Source organism: Mastomys coucha, unplaced genomic scaffold (genome assembly GCF_008632895.1).
Source record: "Mastomys coucha isolate ucsf_1 unplaced genomic scaffold, UCSF_Mcou_1 pScaffold4, whole genome shotgun sequence".
In the NCBI taxonomy this organism is placed as follows: Eukaryota; Metazoa; Chordata; class Mammalia; order Rodentia; family Muridae; genus Mastomys; species Mastomys coucha.
This window is the reverse complement of record NW_022196910.1, coordinates 35,707,214-35,725,883: the sequence shown is the minus strand read 5'-3', so window position 1 is coordinate 35,725,883 and position 18,670 is coordinate 35,707,214. Positions and strand designations below refer to the sequence as shown.

Sequence of the window (18,670 nt, the reverse complement as noted above, 5' to 3'; positions counted from 1 at the left end):
CACCAGAGACTATGAAAGCCAGAAGATCCTGGGCAGATGTCATACAGACCCTAAGAAAACACAAATGCCAGCCCAGACTACTATACCCAGCAACACTCTCAGTTACCATAGATGGAGGAAACAAGATATTCCATGACAAAACCAAATTTACACAATATCTTTCCACAAATCCAACCCTACAAAGGATAATAGATGGAAAACACCAACATAAGGAGCAAAACTAGAAGAAGCAAGAAAGTAGTCTTTCAACAAACCCACACAAACCTAATTCCACCTCTAACAACAAAAACAACAGGAAGTAACAATTACTTTTTCTTAATATCTTAATATGAAAATTAATATCACCAACATATCCTAATTGATTGAAATCCAAAAATATAAGGAATTAGAAATTTGTTTACTGTCATCCAATGGTCTCTCTAATTTGGTAATTGGAGAAGTAGGTCCAATATTGTACAATTCATATACACTTTCAGCTTGTTTGTACATGACAGTGTCTTGCTGTGTACCACATAATGGTCTTGAAATCTTGCTTCTCCTATCACAGCCTCTCTATTAGTAGTATTGTTTATTTCATGTTTTTATACTATACTATGATTTTCCGAACAGCTTACATATTTCAAAAGTATTTATATACCCAAAAGAAACATAGACAATTAAATTGGGAAGTGGCCTGAAAGAGAACAACAAAGAGTGAGACTGAATGCTTTGCTTGACATTTGTAACTCTTGTATCAAGTTTGAAGAAGAGGACTTTATAAGTTACTCTTTCTCTGAGATGAATGCTTTTCCAAATTATCACAGCCAATGAACCATATTCTTTTGTTTGTTTGTTTGTTTTGTTTTGTTTTGTTTTGTTTGTTTTTCGAGACAGGGTTTCTCTGTGTAGCCTGGCTGTCCTGGAACTCACTCCATAGACCAGGCTGGCCTCGAACTCAGAACTCAGAAATCTGCCTGCCTCTGCCTCCCAAGTGCTAGGATTAAAGGCATGCACCACCACCGCCCGGCTGAACCATATTCTTACCCTCACCTAATGTCTGTGCCACCCTCCAAGCAGAACCATTGTTCATTGAAACAGTTGGTGAATGACTTTTAGATAGGCCATCTTAATACATACACCATTTCTTAAATGAATGTAACCTGTTCTCTGTGGGCTGAGAATAAAGACACTCACTCAAGTCAAATAGCTTTCAGGAAGTCTGTATCCAAAAACTGTGCCTACAATTCATTCCTTGGGGCAGCAGAACTGTCAACTCTCAGCTTAGCTACGATGGAGTTAAAATCCTTTGGTGATGTGAGGGTCATTGAAGTACATACAGCCTTATTACAATGAAACCCAAAGTCTAAAAATTATTCTTATTTTGGGCTTGTACCACAGTAAGAGCCAAGATTTTAAACTCTACTAAATACAAAACAAACAAACAAAAAGACTTTATATATTTATGTTCATTTAAAAAATACTAGTAGTGAAGTTTTATTTTAAAATATACAGTTAATATGTTTGGAGTTATTTAAAATTTATATTGAGAAAAATGTATGTATTTTCAGTATTGCTGTAGACAAGCATCTATATAAGACTGTTAAATTGATTGTTGTTTTATAGCAAACAACTTTTATAATATTCATTTTTATTGTTATAATATTTTATAAATTTTAAAGAATATGACAAAACAAGGTATTGTCGGTATTGAAGGGGGTCTCTGGGAGGAGTTGGGGTACAAAAGGTAAACAAGAATGTGATTTAATTCTGTTTACTTAAAATATGTTTTTAAATGTTAACAAATTCAGATAAATTGAAATCATGTATCTTTTCTCATCATAATGCAATAAAATTTAAGTCAATAAAAAAGAAAAAACTCTCCCCCAGATATCATAACATATATAGATTTTGAATCATAACTGCCAGTTGACATTCATATAGAGCTAATCATTAAAGATTCTAAAACCTAATATTGCTTCCAAGCAAGGTATCACAGTGGATTGTTTTTCATCCTGGGTGAGTCAGAACGAAGCCAATTCTTTTTATTTCTGATGCTCTATTTACATGATCCTTGGCATTCTCTCCTTGTCAAATTTCAAAATGATTTAACCTGAAATGTAAAACAACAGTGGAATCTTATTATCAAATAGGATTATTCATTTTTAAGATGAGTCTCCAGCCACAGAGCCGCTACACCCTGTGCTGAGGGGCAAGGGGGGCTACATTCATTTCTAGTAACACATTTAACTAGCGGGACATTAACTTTCTAAAGCGAGCACAGCGGGAAATCGGGGTCATGCAGAGGGCAGACACAGCATCAGCTAAGGAACTATTTGTGGGATTGGATATGTGTAAACTGCAAAAGAAGAGACTTAAAGCAAACACAACACTGTCTGGAAGAAGTGAACACTCTGTATTGGAATGATACAGCTCTGACCTAGAACCAAAGAGGGTAAGCAGTGTGGATCCTGTGTGGTCCTTTCCTTTTTACTGTCTAAACAAGACTCCAAGCAGGCTCACTCAAAGAACTTCCCCAGCTGTCATGATTAGGGCCTTACCTGTGAAATCTGTCCTTCTCCTAAGACATTTCCATTCTGTCTGAGAAGTTCTAAAAGATACCAACCATCGTAAAGTTAATACCATGAAAGAAAGCATCGATCAAAGACACCAAGAGCTGTTTATCTTAGTCTTAAAAGAAAAGGGTGGAGGACTCCTGGTTCTAAGAAAATAAGAACTAGGGCTGGAGAGATGGCTCAGTGATTAAGAGCACTGACTGCTCTTCCAAAGGTCCTGAGGTCAAATCCCAGCAACCATGGTAGCTCACAACCATCCGTAACAAGATCTGGTGCCCTCTTCTGGAGTGTCTAAAGACAGCTACAGTGTACTTACATGTAATAAATAAATAAATAATAAATAAATAAATAAATCTTTTAAGAAAAAGAAAGAAAAGAAAAGAAGAACTATAATCTAATGCTAAGCATTCACTAATTTGGTGTTGTTTAACGGTAAACATAATCCCATGAGACCAAAGAGACCAAGGTTTAGAAGTCGGTGGCTCGAGTGGAAGTCCCAGGGTAAGGAAATGGCTGGTTCTAGCTCCTTGCAACACCTTTGTTGCCAAGCCAGCCTGCTGATGCCACCAAATCCCTCTGCCTGCATCCTGTCTTCTCAGTTGGCCATCATCCCCGTTCTAGAACATAACACTGCACAAAGATCATCCATTGGCTCAGAATTAATACTCTCTCTAGATTATTTTGACAAAGTAACGGTATCCAACTGTGCCTGCAAGTACCACCTCTCATGCCCATCTCAGCGACTCAGTAGATAACCAGCAAATGCCCGGGTGGGCATAGAGCAACTGCTCTTCACTCCATTCTTTCACTGTGTCTTGTTTCTTACGGAAATAACGTCCAGAAGGAATTTGTGTGCTTTCAATGACAACACAAAAAAGGGGAGAAAGGTTGATATTTACAAGTTTATATCAGACAAAAAGAACAGGTGTGGAACCATGAGCATAGACTTCCCAGTGGGAAGGCAATAATCATAGGCAGCCACTGAGTCTCTGGGCAGATTTAATTGGCTCTTAATCATCAGAAATCAGGCCTCCAACAAGTGAGGCAAAAACCTTCATCCGCCTTCTTTTTCTCTTCTTTCAGACCCTTCTTTTTCAGTTTGGAAAAGGGCAGTGGAGGAAATATTAAATTTTTCAAGAAATGTCCTAGCTATGCCCACATCCTCTCTGTCATCCTTTACCTCTTGTCCTATCTACATTCTTTCCCTTCGGTCTCTAAAGGCTGTGTTTCTTGTTTGTGTCTTGCAAATGCCTTTTGTCACTCAAGAGACTGAGTTATTTAATCATTGCAGGCACCATCAGTGTTCCTCTCTCTGCGATCCTATGACCCACTGGAGGTATCATGATCTATCATTTGTCACATGCTAGGGATCAGCAGCTCTGTTTTGTGAACTGTTCTGTCCAGAGACACTGCTTAATTCCCTCATGGATGGCCATCATCTAACAATGCCTAGTATGCTTTGGGCCTATGAGGAAATTAAAATCAATCAATTCATTGCATCCCCAATATTGAACATATAACATGAACTAACATGGCCTGAACTAGATAGAAAGTCAGATGAACTGAATGAAATGTATTAAGTCATTATGCCTGGGCTGAATCTACAGCACTACAAAAGAAAGAAAACAAAACAAAATGTGCTACCCTGAAGTAAAATTATCCAGACTATAGTACTGACCAATTGATCTAGCTATGATGGCTATGTCGTTATGGTAATATTCAATTAGTACCTGATCTTTTTCCTACTTGTTATATTTTCCTTTAAACTAATACTGCAGTGTGGGCTCTAAACTAAGCTCATAATGGTAGATATAGTCTAAATTAACATATATATAAAGAATGCCCAGGAAACACAAATTCTAGAAGGTTGACTATTAATAATTCCAAAACAGCAAGGTTTTATATATAAAGTAATATAAACCAACAGTCTTACTTAAACATACAGGAGGATCTGTGCCAAAACATGATCTCTCTGCGCCTAGCTTTGCCGTGATCCCAAAAGAGGAGAAAGTCAGATCGGTAGTGACTATCCACATACAGTCCAAACACACACACACACACACACACACACACACACACACCATTCTCCTTTCATTATTTCAGATTTCCTAAACCTCACTTTACTGGAGCATCTGGTTCAGTCTAGATCAGACCTTGTACTGGTCACCTGAAGTTGCATCAATAAGACAGACATTGGTGGGCATGGTAACATATGCATGTAATTTCAACATGTATGAAGTGGTGAGTAGAGGATAGCCAGTCCTGGTTAGCTGGAGAAGAGGGACAATAGAGGGAGACCCTGTCACAGAGAAAGATTAAAAGAGAAGGGGAGAGAAAGGAAGGAAAGGAGGGAAGGAAGGGGGGAGAAAGGGAGGGAAAGAAAGTCAATAATGTTACACATTCCTCTTTTTTGTCTTACTAAAGACACAAAATATAATATATTGCTTCAATTTTTCTCTTTAAAAATCAATTACTCATTAGCCTAGAACAGAGCACTGTAATATATCAATGTGATACCTAATTTTAATGTAAAAATAGTATACATGCTAACAAGTGGTAATTGCTTCATAAATCTTGGAAATAATGTCATGTTTTAAGAAGAAATAGAATTTTTAAAAATAGCAGTAAGCCAGATTAGTTTCAGAATTCTCATTGCTTTGAAAGGACTAGGATCTGGGAGGTAGTTGGAAGACTGCTCGTAAGCATTTGAATGATACAAGTCTGGAATTATAAATTGGACATGTATACATGAATTACCTACTTTCTAAGTACCACTAATGGCCAGAAACAGAAGAGACAAAGCTAAGTAAAATTTAATCCCTGCCTACAAAGGCAGGAAACACCACACAGAAACACTGACTGTGATTTAGATTAGAAATGGCAAACTTATTTTTCAGGATACCAGATAGTAAATATTTTAGACTTAGCAGCCCACAAGGAGTCGTAGAAGCATTCGGCTTTGCCATTAGAGAACACAAACAGCCCCAAGATAGCATGGCACAAACAGGCATGGCTGTGTTCCCATAAAACTATTTTGAGATAGGAATTGCATCTCATGAAATATTAATCTTCTTTTGATTGTTTTCAACTTTTAAAATATATAAATGGTCTTAGCTTGTGCCTAAGAACACTTGCCATAGATAGATATGGTCCCTGGGCAGTCATTTGCTGACCAACAGGACTTTAGAAGAGTTCAGAGGGAGGGTAGTTAATTCGAACTAGGGGCAGAGAGGTCATGGACATTTCCTGGAGATGGGAAACCCTCAGCTGGGGGCCTATATAGGACAGTGAATAGGCTCAGAAGACAACACGGGCAAAGGCATCCTTCTGGGAGACAGACTGGGAGCACTCAGGAAGACACCACTAAGAAATGAACTCAGGCCGGGCGGTGGTGGCGCACGCCTTTAATCTCAGCACTTGGGAGGCAGAGGCAGGCGGATTTCTGAGTTCGAGGCCAGCCTGGTCTACAAAGTGAGTTCCAGGACAGCCAAGGCTACACAGAGAAACCCTGTCTCGAAAAACCAAAAAAAAAAAAAAAAAAAAAAAAAAAAAAAAAAAAGAAATGAACTCAGAGAGATCAGCCAGGTCCCAGAGCCCCTTGTACAGAACTGAACCTTATGCTCAGGATGAAGATGGGGTTAAACCTGGGGACTGTTGGAATGGTCCAGAGTGAAGGGTCCTATGATAATATCCCAGATATGGGATCAGTTTGACTTGGGTTAGATAACTCCTATGCCATAAAAGGCAACCTTCATGAATGGGTTTCACTGGAATGCATGCTTCATCCTGTAAATTGTCAAAAGACTTATGTTTCACTGCTTGATACCACATTACACACTAAACAATCTATTCATTACGTTTTCCAGAAAGTAATGGTTTTGAGGTAGGATCTCACTGTGTAACCTTGCCCATGTTAGATTATAGCCCAGTCAGCCTTGGAGCTCAGCAGTCTACAAGCCTCAGTCTCCCAAGTGCCAGGGTTACAGGTGTGAGCCATCACACTGTACTACTAAACAGCTCAAACCAAGTCGTTTTTCCTAACTCCATGTATGGGCAACACATACCTAGAAACAGAAAAAGGCCTTGACTTAAAGAAGCACTCTTCTGAGTTTGTATTATTCTGCTTTGTAAGAGAATATATCAGATTCTAAGTTATATTTAGAAGAAATAATATACTCTGAGTGTGTTAATTTGGGCCTTGAGTAACCACAAGAGTAGAATTTACTAAGTCCTCTTCAGAAGTTCACATTTGGCCAGTTCAAGGGGTAGAGAGAGCATGCTCAGCTAGAGACATATTAGAGCTATGTAACCAGTTAGAACAAGTGGGGATGTCTAGCAGGCAGCTAAATAACCAACATAACTTTTCATTTGTTTAACTATTTTAAATTCCCACTTCATTCTAGACATGGCAAATTGACCTTCATCACTTTCTTCACATCTGGGGTATGGTGGTTGGGGCATGTGTCTCATGGAGTCTTAGAATTTTCTAATTCTTAAAGCTTCGGCCTAAATACAACGCAGGAAAGAATATTTCCTCATCCTCAACATGTAACCCTAACCCTAGCTTGGTAGACCTTCTTTACAGCACGTGTCATATATAAAATCTTTTTCTCTCACACTGTCAAACTCAAATCCCCTTCCCTATGGGAAACTTCAAAGAAGATAGTTCACAACAGTCTGTCTGATCCTTCCTACCAAACAGACGTGTGTTCATTGCTCAGTGATCCAATTCACAGAAAGGAACTTGGAAAGAATGTTGTTTAGTGACCTCCTAGTCTTCTTCATCAAGAACAAGTCTGAATCCTGACTTGTCCGTGAATGTCATAGTATTCTGATCCAAGAACCACTTCCTCAAGATCAAAAGGCACAGTTTAGTTTCCTCCTTGGCTACAAAAACAAAATAAGACCTACAGTTCACTAAATGCTTTTCATGACACTCTAATGCTGTTAAGTGACTAACCCATGCCAAGAGCAAAAGTGTGAAGATTAGAAACTGGATCGATAGTGATTAACCAACCCATAGAACATCTTGGAAGGTCCATACACTATACCCAACTGAGTACTAATATTTAGGGAAGCACTAAATATGATGACTAAAAATGGCCATTAAAATAATTGCCAATATTACCACCTATACTTACATGCATATCCCATATAGCCACACACAGAATCATATGACAGACAGATGGACACAGAGAGAGAGAGAGAGAGAGAGAGAGAGAGAGAGAGAATTTAAAATGAAATATTTTTAAGAGAGAATTTACAGAGACATTGAGAAAGTTCTTACATTAGTTAAAGGTACACAGAACCCAAGAAAGTCACAGGAGCCTTGCTTGGAACTTCCAAAGTAAATGTATGCTTGAAAGCTGGGCCTGGGTCAAAGTGTTTCTTTTCAATATAGAAGTAGGAGTTGGGGATCTATTACACACTGACTTCTTCCATGGTAATTTCCTCCTGAGGAAAGAATTGCATTTCATTCTAGTGTTCCTGTCGTGTTTCTGATAATTTACATCCTCATTTTCACTTACAAGATTAGGGTTCTGTAAATGGTCCTCGGGCCCAATAAGCATATCAGCAGAGAATTTTTTAGTGTGCTAATCAAAATGCAAAAAAGACAATGGGATATGCTTGAAATAACAAATCACTTGATTGCTTAATTAGGTTAGCAAGACTGCCACAAAATGAAAGCATCATCTTTTTAAGCCACAGTTAAAAATATAACGTGTAAGAATAGGGGTAATGTTTCAAAGAATGCCAGAAACAGGAATTCTTGAATGTTCCCCTAAGGTGTGTGTTACTTCAATGGGTCCTCTAAGAACTCTGAAAATGCCTGTAGGCTTGGTCAATCATCTTAGGGATCTCAAAGCACAATGTACATTGAACAGTACATCCGTAAGAGGCTTCCTCGTGTTTTCTGTGAAGTCCTTGTTAGCCCAAGCTTTTGGATTAGTTTAAGTTTTATTTCTAAGATCAGTAGGAAACTCCTGGAAAGTGATGATTTCAAATAAATCCCTATTATATATTTTGCCTCTTAATGTAATAACCAAACATGTATTTTTGTAATAGAACTCTAACTTAGATAATGGTTACTAAGATAATACTAAAATAAGCTCAAGAAGAATATGACAGTAAAAATATCTGTAGATACAGTTGAAGGGTTAGTGACTGTGATGCACGTTCCCTCATACAACATCTTAACAACAAACCTGAGGCTGGCATCACTTACCACACTGGAAAAATGGAAAACGTAGCCAAGAATTTAAATAACTTACAGAAGGTTACATTGAACAGATGTCAATGGGACACTCATCCATTTAACCCGAGAGTCTAGTCCTATTTTCTGATGAAAATCTAAAACCCATTCTCTAAAGTAATCTGACACCTTGGAAACTTTTTAGAACCATTTTACTTAAATTCTATTGGTTATGACAATTAACCAAATAACTCTAATCTCAGCCTTCTTTTGTGCTTAACATTCTCTTTATATTGATGTCAGTGAGGGAAGGGTGTCATGCTTACATACCAGAGCAGGGGGTGGGGGAGGACAGCAATACCTGTCACTTGGATCTTTTAAAACAGTTGAAGAGCAGAAAGGAAGAAATATTCTTGAAGGCATGGCTTTGAATCAGGAGAGGTTCTGTGGCAAAGATGTAGTCAGAATGTGCTCCTTGAGCATATTTATACCTTCTTCAGTAGATTTCTATCATGCTTCTATTTGTAAAGCAGCAGCTACCTTTGCAGGTCTGTAGTGGACTTGTAAAGGACCCCCTACCCCCACCCCACCTCCCTATACAATGCTCATACCTACTTCCTTCAATGAACTTTTGGCTTTAGGCTCTTGGGATACACAGTAGTCTATCAACATAGAAGTAACTGCTACCACAAGGAACTGTGTGCCAGACCTTGTGTTAAATACTTGACAATCCTGACTTTATTTACTTTTCTCTGTAACTAGATAACGCTGTCATTCTTAGCAAGTTTCAGTTGAAATAACAATGGCTTAGAAACTTAAGAGGGTGTTGCTCTGAACTATGGTACCATATCTTCATCTGTCATTTAGTATAATTTTTGTTCCTTGAAAGCATTTGTGATTAGTGGCCAATATTAAGCTATAATTCTTAAGTCTCTGGTTCCTTCAATTCTTTAATACTTTAAAATATAGTGGCCTCAACATTTTAAAGCTCATGGGTATGCGTGTTTAGATCAACCAAAGGAATTTATCCTTTGTTGGAAAAGAAAGCTGTATGCAACCCTGTGACTCTCAACTTCCTGTTGCGTCAGATGAGCATTATCAGGTCTCCTTGAAGAAAATAAAAGAGCCACAATCGTTACAAGTACAGAGCCTCAAAAGCCAAGGTCCTGCTAATAGTACCCCACTGAGATGTAGGAGCATCCCTATGTAACTCCTCCCACCCTGGCCTACGGTATGGCAAGAGGTTGAAGGATTTGAATTCTAAACTTCTGATAGAATAGCATCTGCCCAAAACAACCCCTGAATGCAGTGGCTACCCCTGTAGAGAACATTGTGGAGCCTGTCATCCAAGTCTGTGCAAGATTACACCTCTACCTATGGTCAGGCTAAAGATACAGATACGGCTAGATGAAATGCCACGTCTGATGCGTGAGGGTTAGGGACTGTGGCTGAGCTACAAATTGCTTAGAAGCAGGCTCATTTGAAGTTGCCATGGCAAAAGAAAGTACAGACAATTGAAAGCTTTTACATTAATGCCAGCTACCTTTTGTTATGATAGGATTGTCCAGCTAAGGGGCACTTTTTTTGTTCTTCAACTGACATGAACAGATAAAATAATAAACAGTAATTACAGAGTATTATAATGATTTCTGGGCTTGCCTCAGAGGGGTGTACATCTGGCTAGGTAATTACTTCTTTGACAGAAAGGTTTTCCATGAGAATGAAGGATGATGAGCTAAGTTTATTGCCTGCTGATGAGACCACGGGGGAGGAAGGTCGTGAGGTATGCTTATTAAGACCATTTTAGTCAACGTGTTTTTCAATCAGTTGTCAAGGTACCCATCCTAGTTAAAGAAATACTGCTTATGGAAATGACACGGAGCAGAGTCTTGACTGTGAGAGACTATTACTTGAGGGAAGTGACTAGATGCTAGACTTTCCAGGCAGTCTTTCAGTGAAAGGCAGTTTTTTAAAAATCTGATACCTACATCTCTAATATTCTAAAATTTACTTCTGGTGTGGGAGAGATGGCCAGACTCCTTATTACATTTAAACTCCTTGAGAGGTTAGTTTCTTCTACTGATTCAGATATAACTTTCTACAGGACTCTGAGTAATACTTTAGCCATTACTGAACTTGGGGATGTGTTTATGAAGACCAACAACTCTTGAGCGTTTTACTCACTTTCTCCACACCCTAACTGAATTTACCAGGAGTAAAGGACAATGGGAAGGATTCTTTCCCCCTTGTTATAATAATATATACAGCAGGTGGTGGAAAAAAATGGGAAGATTTGAGCAAGAAAGGAAACCACAGAAACTTAAGTAGAGGAGGAAAGTATAGGAAATATATTAATATTTATATATTTATATGTAATTTTTATACTTATATATAACATACTTACATATAAATTTATATTATATTAACATAAAATTTAAATATAACTATATAATGTATTTTATATATTTTATATGTTTGTATGTAAGTATATAAAATCATAATATATACAGAACATATAAAATATATAGAATATATAAATATATGTAATATTTATAAAAATCTTACAAGCATACATGTATGTAAGTAAATGATATATAATATATATTATATATAAATCTTACATATTATAATATGTAAGTACATATAAGCAGGTATTTCTTGGCTGCTCATAAATATGAATTTTCCTTCCACATAATATATGTAAATATGAGACCAAGAATAACTTAGTATCTCTTGCCCTGTCTGCCCTGTGTGCTCTAAGCTAGGTTTGCCCACAACTGAACATAGAGCAAGAAGCGTCTATTCTAGATTATGATAAAGCTCCTTATGCTACTCTGTAGTGAACACACAGATTTCTGTTTCCTCATGAACTGGAAATCCCTTTACTGTGCCCAGTATGCTACAATAATAAAAGAAACCCACAGTACAGGTGACTAAGACATTAGGAGTTTTTTTGCTTTTAAATAATGTTTTTCCCACAAAAACAATTTCTTTTTCTTCCCTGGTTAACTTCATGTGCATTTCAATGATGTCCTTTACAGATTTAAGGCATTGGATATAGCACATCAGAATGAAATTAGATTGGTTTGTTGTTGCATGGGCTTTTCAAGTTCTTTCCTCTTATGAGGGCTGGATGTCAGGATCACTTACAGACAACAAACACAAGTGCCGAAGGGAATCTTACGTGGCACTTCAAACCTTTGTCACTGGACGAACACAAGCCTGAGTCTCTCTGTCCTTGTTTTGTTGATGTGCTAACACAATACCCTTCTCTAGGACACAATAAACAGTAAATTGTGGAAAACACCCTCATGCATGGGATCTTCCTTGAGCAAGCCAAGTATTTGAAGAGTTCCTGCAGAAACTGGGATCTTATTTGGCATCATTTGTGTCCTAATTATTCAGGACAGAGGATTTCTCATCCCCAAGAAATTGAGTAGCAAGAATGGGCTGTGAAGTAATGATTTTACTCTGGAAGAGTTCTTGTGAATACAGGTCTTGGGCTTCGGTAGTTAAAATGAATTCTCCATACTCATTTTTTCTTTCACCCACTGCTGACCTACACAGGATAGACAGCAACTGCAGGGAAGCCTGCGAGCTTCCACTCTGAAGATACCCAGCATAACCGCAGCATTTTGGTTTGCTCTACACACCTCTCGGACAGATACTTGGTGCAATTAACAATAACAAAGTTTTGTGCAAAAATGCATATAACATCTTATATACTAAATGTGCACAAATTATCTTAGGATTACATTTGAATGACAGCAAAAGAAAGATTTAGACAGCTGCTTCTATGTCTGTAATTCTTGATTATTGAAAATGAAACTATGGGCTGGAGAGATGGCTCAGTGAGTAGGGCTCCAGCTCAGTTCCCAGCACCCGTGAGGGTCGACGTACAATCTACCTCAGGGCAGTTGCACATGTGTGTGCATGCTACACACACACACACACACACCAAATTTTAAATATCAAGACTTGTTAAACCATTTACTTTTAGAGACACAGAGTAATCAGAGTACCCTGTACATGGACTCAAGGTATAAAGAATTGTAAATGATCCTTCACCCCAGTGTGTAGAATGTATCCACACGTAAAGATACGAAAGGCATCACTTTTCCCAACTGTGTGGGAGCCCATACTTAGAATGTTATGGTTTTGATTTACAGTGCCACCACTTCCAGTTTGAATGGAAAGATATCAATTAAAAGATTGTTTGCCAATGTAACAAGGTCACAACTTATTGTCTGACCTGTTTAATTGGCTCCTCCAGAATTACATAAATATTATGAAACTAATCTGTTTACTGAGGTACTTACTACCCAAATCCTTGAATCACTATTCAGTTGTTTGCTCTCTTCAGTAACAATTATTCCCACCAAGCGACATATAATAAGCAGCCTGAGGGGTGTGGGGGAATAGCTGTTCTCACTGTGAAACAAGCTACTATCCAAGACAATTTCTTGACCCAAACTCTACAAAGATAAGGACTACATAATGGGGTATTTAGAATTCTCGGCATTGTTTACATAACTTATTTTCTATTTGAGGCTGCTCAATCAAGGTTTATGTATATTCATTATTTTTTTCCCCAAGTGTGATTAGCTTCAAAAACATAACAAACTCTGAGCTCACCAGCCCAAATTAAAATTGCAGTCGTGATACCAAAATTGCTAGTGGCAAAGTGCTACCTACGTCAGAACAAAGATAAAAACTAAATTAGCTCTGCGTGTCTGTGTGTTTTGTGTGTGTGTGTGTGTGTGTGTGTGTTTGTATGTGTGTGTGTGTAAAAGCCACTGTAATTTTAAAATAAGTTGGTGTGTTAAAGTGGTTGATCAACTCAGGCGAGAGCCCTCAACTGTGCTTATAAACTCAGGATCCCTGCTTTGTTAATTCAGGAAACTGTGTTTTATATGGGTGGGCTAAACAAAATAAACCCAAGAATTGATAATGCCATTTGCATCTTAGATGAAAACAGATAACAAAATCAATGTCTTCAAAGAGAAATATAACCTTTCTGAACCTCTCAGCCCTACCCAGGATAGAAAGCAGCTTGGCAGGAAGGGGCTCTGACACAGCTGCCCTGCTACTGTAAATCAGTGTTGAGTAACCCTTGACCTTGAGACGTCCTCTAAAGGTTGGAAGATCATTATCCTGCGGTTAGGTAAAAATTACTGTGCACATCATTCCCAAAGAAAGTTCTCATGTCTCCCTCCAGAGAAAAGTCATTTCAATACATGACTCCCCCTAAAAATAGGTATATAAATAACACACTCCAACAAACTTCAAAACCTAGCATTTCTTCGGAAATGGCCATGTTTTTCTTCAAATGTGACTGTAGGTGCTTTTTCCCTCCCATTTTATTCATTTGTTCCCAGGGCCTGGACTATGTTCTATGCCTATTGTGCTTTGATTTATAAAAAAGAACTAAGTCCTGGCATCTCCCACTGTTTGGGTCTTTAAACACCTATTGTGACTGTAATTTCTGTAATATAGTAATGCTTTGCAAATATGCACAGTGCCCTGAAGTTAGCAGCTTCCAAGCATCCTGGGCACCTGGTGTCCAGTGCATCTGTGGCTAGTGGGTGCTGCTGTGGACTTCTCATTATTGTTTTCTCCCCCACCACCACCACCTCCTACCTCTCTGCTACAATCTTGTGATGAACCCGAATGTCTCCAGCGCTTCCCTCTGCTCGCCATTCTTACTTTCTTTCCCAGCATTAACCCTCATACACAAAAGCCATAATCTCTTAGCCACCATCTGATAGTCTTTCTGGGTACTTCTTATATGTAGATGTCCACCTACTTACCTGCCTTGTAGGGGATAAAGGAAGCCATTTTGAGATTAGAGAAACCATAATCATGACTAATATCATAACCTCTCTATCCCAATGGCTCCAACTTCCCCCCATTCTTAGCACTTGCATCATGGCCCTTTCTCACCCACCTTATAAATTTTTTGTATTGTATATTAACTGGGATCCTCCATAAAAAAAAAATTAACAAATGATACATTTTTGCTAGAAGAGACACTGATTCACTGTCTGTGACAGTCATGTCCCCAAAAGGGACTGGCAAGTTAATGACGATTCACAAACTAAGACTGCATCCTCCTTTTTTCTACCATTGGTAAGTTTAATGGAGAGGGAACAACCAAGTTCTGGTCTCAGTTCTAACATAATTAAAGCCATACAATAGTAAGTCACTTCATTTGTCTGGAAATCAATCTCACAGTGAAAAACAGCATACTGATATTTACAGGCCCCTTTAATGTTTCAAACAATGATTATTTTTTTAACTAAGTGAGGTTTAGAATTCTGGCTTATCAAATGAATTTATTATGAAGAATAAAAATATGGTTAGCTTTTCAAATATGAGACTACTTACATTATCATATGAAATGTTTTAATTTTTGGACAAAGTAATTATGCATGCAGTCTTTCTGTTCTTTTCATAAGCAGTTAATTAAAGATACACACAATTCTTTATTATAATTAATTTTATGAGTCATTTTAGAAGAGTCTTATATGTTCTTAACAATACACTAGAGATTAAAATACTCAGTAGAGGACCATAAACTTTCTGTAATATCAAAATATGTATAAACAGAAACTACTCAATTCTGATACAGACTAAATTCTGTAAGTTAAAATAGTTTGATCAAATATATAGTTGAGTGAGCATGTGCTCACTGTTCTCATAGAAGTTGTTTTACATATGGTATATATATAGTTGATGTATGAGCATTTGTTTGTTTGTTTTTTCGAGACAGTATTTCTCTGTGGAGCCCTGGCTGTCCTGGAACTCACTCTGTAGACCAGGCTGGCCTAAAACTCAGAAATTTGCCTACCTCTGCCTCCCAAGTGCTGGGATTAAAGGCATGAGCCACCACCGCCCAGCGATGTATGAGCATTTTAAGTGATCTATTAAATCTAGAGTCTTCACTATTTCATAACGACCATTAGTTTATCATAAACATATAACATGATTTTTGTCTGACTCTTGCACCCGCGTTTCCTGCTCTTTCTGCATATTTAATACAGGTTTCTTTCCCTCTCTTACCAGAGACTCCCACCACCTTCTCTAATATTGTGAAGAGATTCAACTCTCAGTTTAACTGCAGCACTTGCATAAATTCTTAAAGGCACTATCTAAGGGTGTTCTGTCTCATTTCCCCATTCTGTAAGGTGAAAGCAAAGTCTTTCATGTGTTTCACTCCAGTTACTCAATGCAAATTTTGTTGCCAGGAGCAAAGTAAAATCACTACTTTTATAATCAGTCGCAGTCTCTAGGCCCAGCAGTTAACGAAGTTATTTTCAATCAGTACAAAGCATTAACAGCTACTGGGATGTTTATTAAAACAGTGGTGCCCGGGCCCAGCTCCATCATTCTGATTCAGTAGTTCTGTGATAGCAGGTGTCAAGTATTTGCATATTAATAGCTGTTGATGCAATGAGGAGATGGCTCGATTGGTAACACACTTGCCTCACAAATATGAGCACTTGAGTTCAGCTCCCTACAACCCACAGAAATGCTGGGCATGTTGGCACCTGCCTGTAATCCTAGAGACAGTGGTGAGGTGGAAGGCAGACACAGGTGGCTTTCTGGAAGCTGTGTGTATGCCAGCTAGCCTTGCCTGCTTGAGGTTCCAGAGCCAAGGAGAGACCCTGTCCCAAATGAAAAGTGGAATATGCCTAAGGAAGAGCTCCAAGCATGAGCTATACATGTGCGCACTCAAATACACATCCTAAAGAGTCACAATATGAGGAAAAGTCAATTACAAAAAGACAACAAAAATATCAAAGGGCACCAATGGTTTTCAAACCTAACAATGAAAGTAGCTCTCAAAACCTCCCTCCCAATTCCAAAATGTATACATTTGGGATGGCAGAATTATACTTCTTAAACTTTTTAAAAAGCTCCCTAGGATGAAAAACCTTAATTTAATAAAGAATGGCACCAGCCCATAGGTCATTAACTTCAGTGCATGTATTAGGACGGTGGCCAAGAGCTAGTGTGGCCCATTTTCATTATTCACTGAATGTGGAAACAATTTTTGCCAAAAGCAAAGGGAAAAAAAGACATCATCTTTTGTATTCATTGAAGCAGAATCTTTAGTTGATCCTCCAATAGTCGTGAGTAGACAGTAAGAATTACACATGATTATACCACTTAGGGAAGCTATAGAGAGAAATAAATGGATTTATTTCTATTCAGGGTAGCTGATTTGTTGTGATCAGAAACCAAGGAGTTTTAAACTTCTGAAGAATGGAGCTCTGTGAGACACTGGGCAGAATGCTAGATGTCAGTACTAAAAATGAGGCTCGTGCTCCAGCGGTTTTGCAAGCTGCGAAGCAAACATCAATCCATTGTTGAAAACTCTTCTCGTATATTTTAAATTGTTACTAAAAATTTTCACTACCCGTGCCACTTGAGTAGTGTACATTCCCACAAAATCATCACTCTTTAAAGAAAGGGTGGGGAGCAGTAGGCAAGCTCCCGTAAAGAAGAGCAGTGAGAAATCCTCTTGAGTGAGTGTCTCAATGGCTGCAGCATTTCAGTCTTCCAAAAACGGACTTGGAATGCTCAAGTAGGCAAGGCTTCATGGGAATTGGATAACAATTTGTTGCAGACCAAGTCATCATCCCAAGTCATTTTCTAAAAGCTAGTTTTCATTTGCTAACCTAGCTAAAGAGGCCCAGCAGCTTTATGCCACTGTAAAAACTGTGTGTGTACCACAACAAGGGATGTAGCAGGTAAATTTCATAATTTACACAGAGACCGTCTTCTGGACACCAAGATCATATAAGAACATAGCTATTAATGTTATTGTTGGCAGGAGTGAAGTAGGCATCAGTTCATAGCAAATGGGAATAGGAAGATGGGGGTACAGGAAAAATCAAAATCAATAAGCCAAATTAGGATGCTATAAAATGCAAAGAACTGGGGCTAGCGAGATAGCTCAGTGGGTAAAAGCACTGACTGCTCTTCCGAAGGTCCTGAGTTCGGATCCCAGCAACCACATGGTGGCTCACAACCACCCGTAATGACACCTGACGCCCTCTTCTGGTGCGTCTGAAGACAGTTACAGTGAGCAATCAGGCTGGAGCAAGCAGGGCTGGAGCCAGTTCAATTCCCAGCAACCACATGATGGCTCACAGCCATCTGTACAGCTACAGTGTACTCATACACATAAAATAAATAAATAAATAAAAATGCAAAGAACTATGTCTAGTGTAAACAGAATATAAAATGGCTAATAATTCAGTTTAATCAAGATTAATCTGGTCCTGTTAATTTTTTTAAAAAAGCAGTATTATGTCAATTCTAATAATGTCTGGATAGACAACCCTGAGACCATTTTAGACACATTAATCTCCTTCTCTCTTCCCCACCTCCCACCCTCTCTGATTTCTCTGTCCTTTGATTGAGAAATGAATAGTAGGCACACCACTATCATGTTCTGCCAAGCCCTAAATCCTCTGTGCAGTTCAAGTCTGAGAGGGCGAGGATCAGAAAGAAGTGCCTCATCAGTTTCTCAGTAACCTAGAGGCTATGACAGAGGGTGGCACAAAAGAGTTCATAGGTGACAGTGCTTGCAGCTACAGTCTGTTCTAATGCTTTGGCATCTGCTCACATGTGTTACATAAAGTCAGACAAATACATAAATAGTTCATATAGCCCAGAGACTTTGATGATAAGCACCTGACATCAGTAAGACCATGAAGATGGCTATTAACTTGAATTGCAATAGACCAGCAGATAGGAACATGATTCCAGATGTCACTGAAGCGGTTGTTATAATGGAAATACTGCTTTTACTAGAAAGGAAAAATTGAAGACACCAAAAAGGCAGCTTGTAGGATGCCGTCCCGCAGCTCCTACTTGCGTGGGGTCCCACGAACCGAGGATTTGGAAACCTGTA

General features: G+C 38.4%; 1 protein-coding gene and 1 long non-coding RNA gene across 5 annotated transcripts in view; one reads left to right on the top strand and one right to left on the bottom strand.

Annotated features, from left to right (window-relative positions):
- The window catches only part of Syt1 (synaptotagmin 1), a 525,848-nt gene that overhangs the window by 447,487 nt on the left and 59,691 nt on the right, over positions 1 to 18,670 (top strand). The gene's annotated exons all lie outside the window — the stretch shown is intronic.
- LOC116075840 lies at positions 2,003 to 8,972 on the bottom strand. Its single transcript, XR_004112724.1, has 3 exons — positions 8,825 to 8,972; positions 2,538 to 2,587; positions 2,003 to 2,089 (listed from the first exon to the last, which is right to left on the bottom strand). It is a non-coding gene; the product is annotated as an uncharacterized LOC116075840 (long non-coding RNA).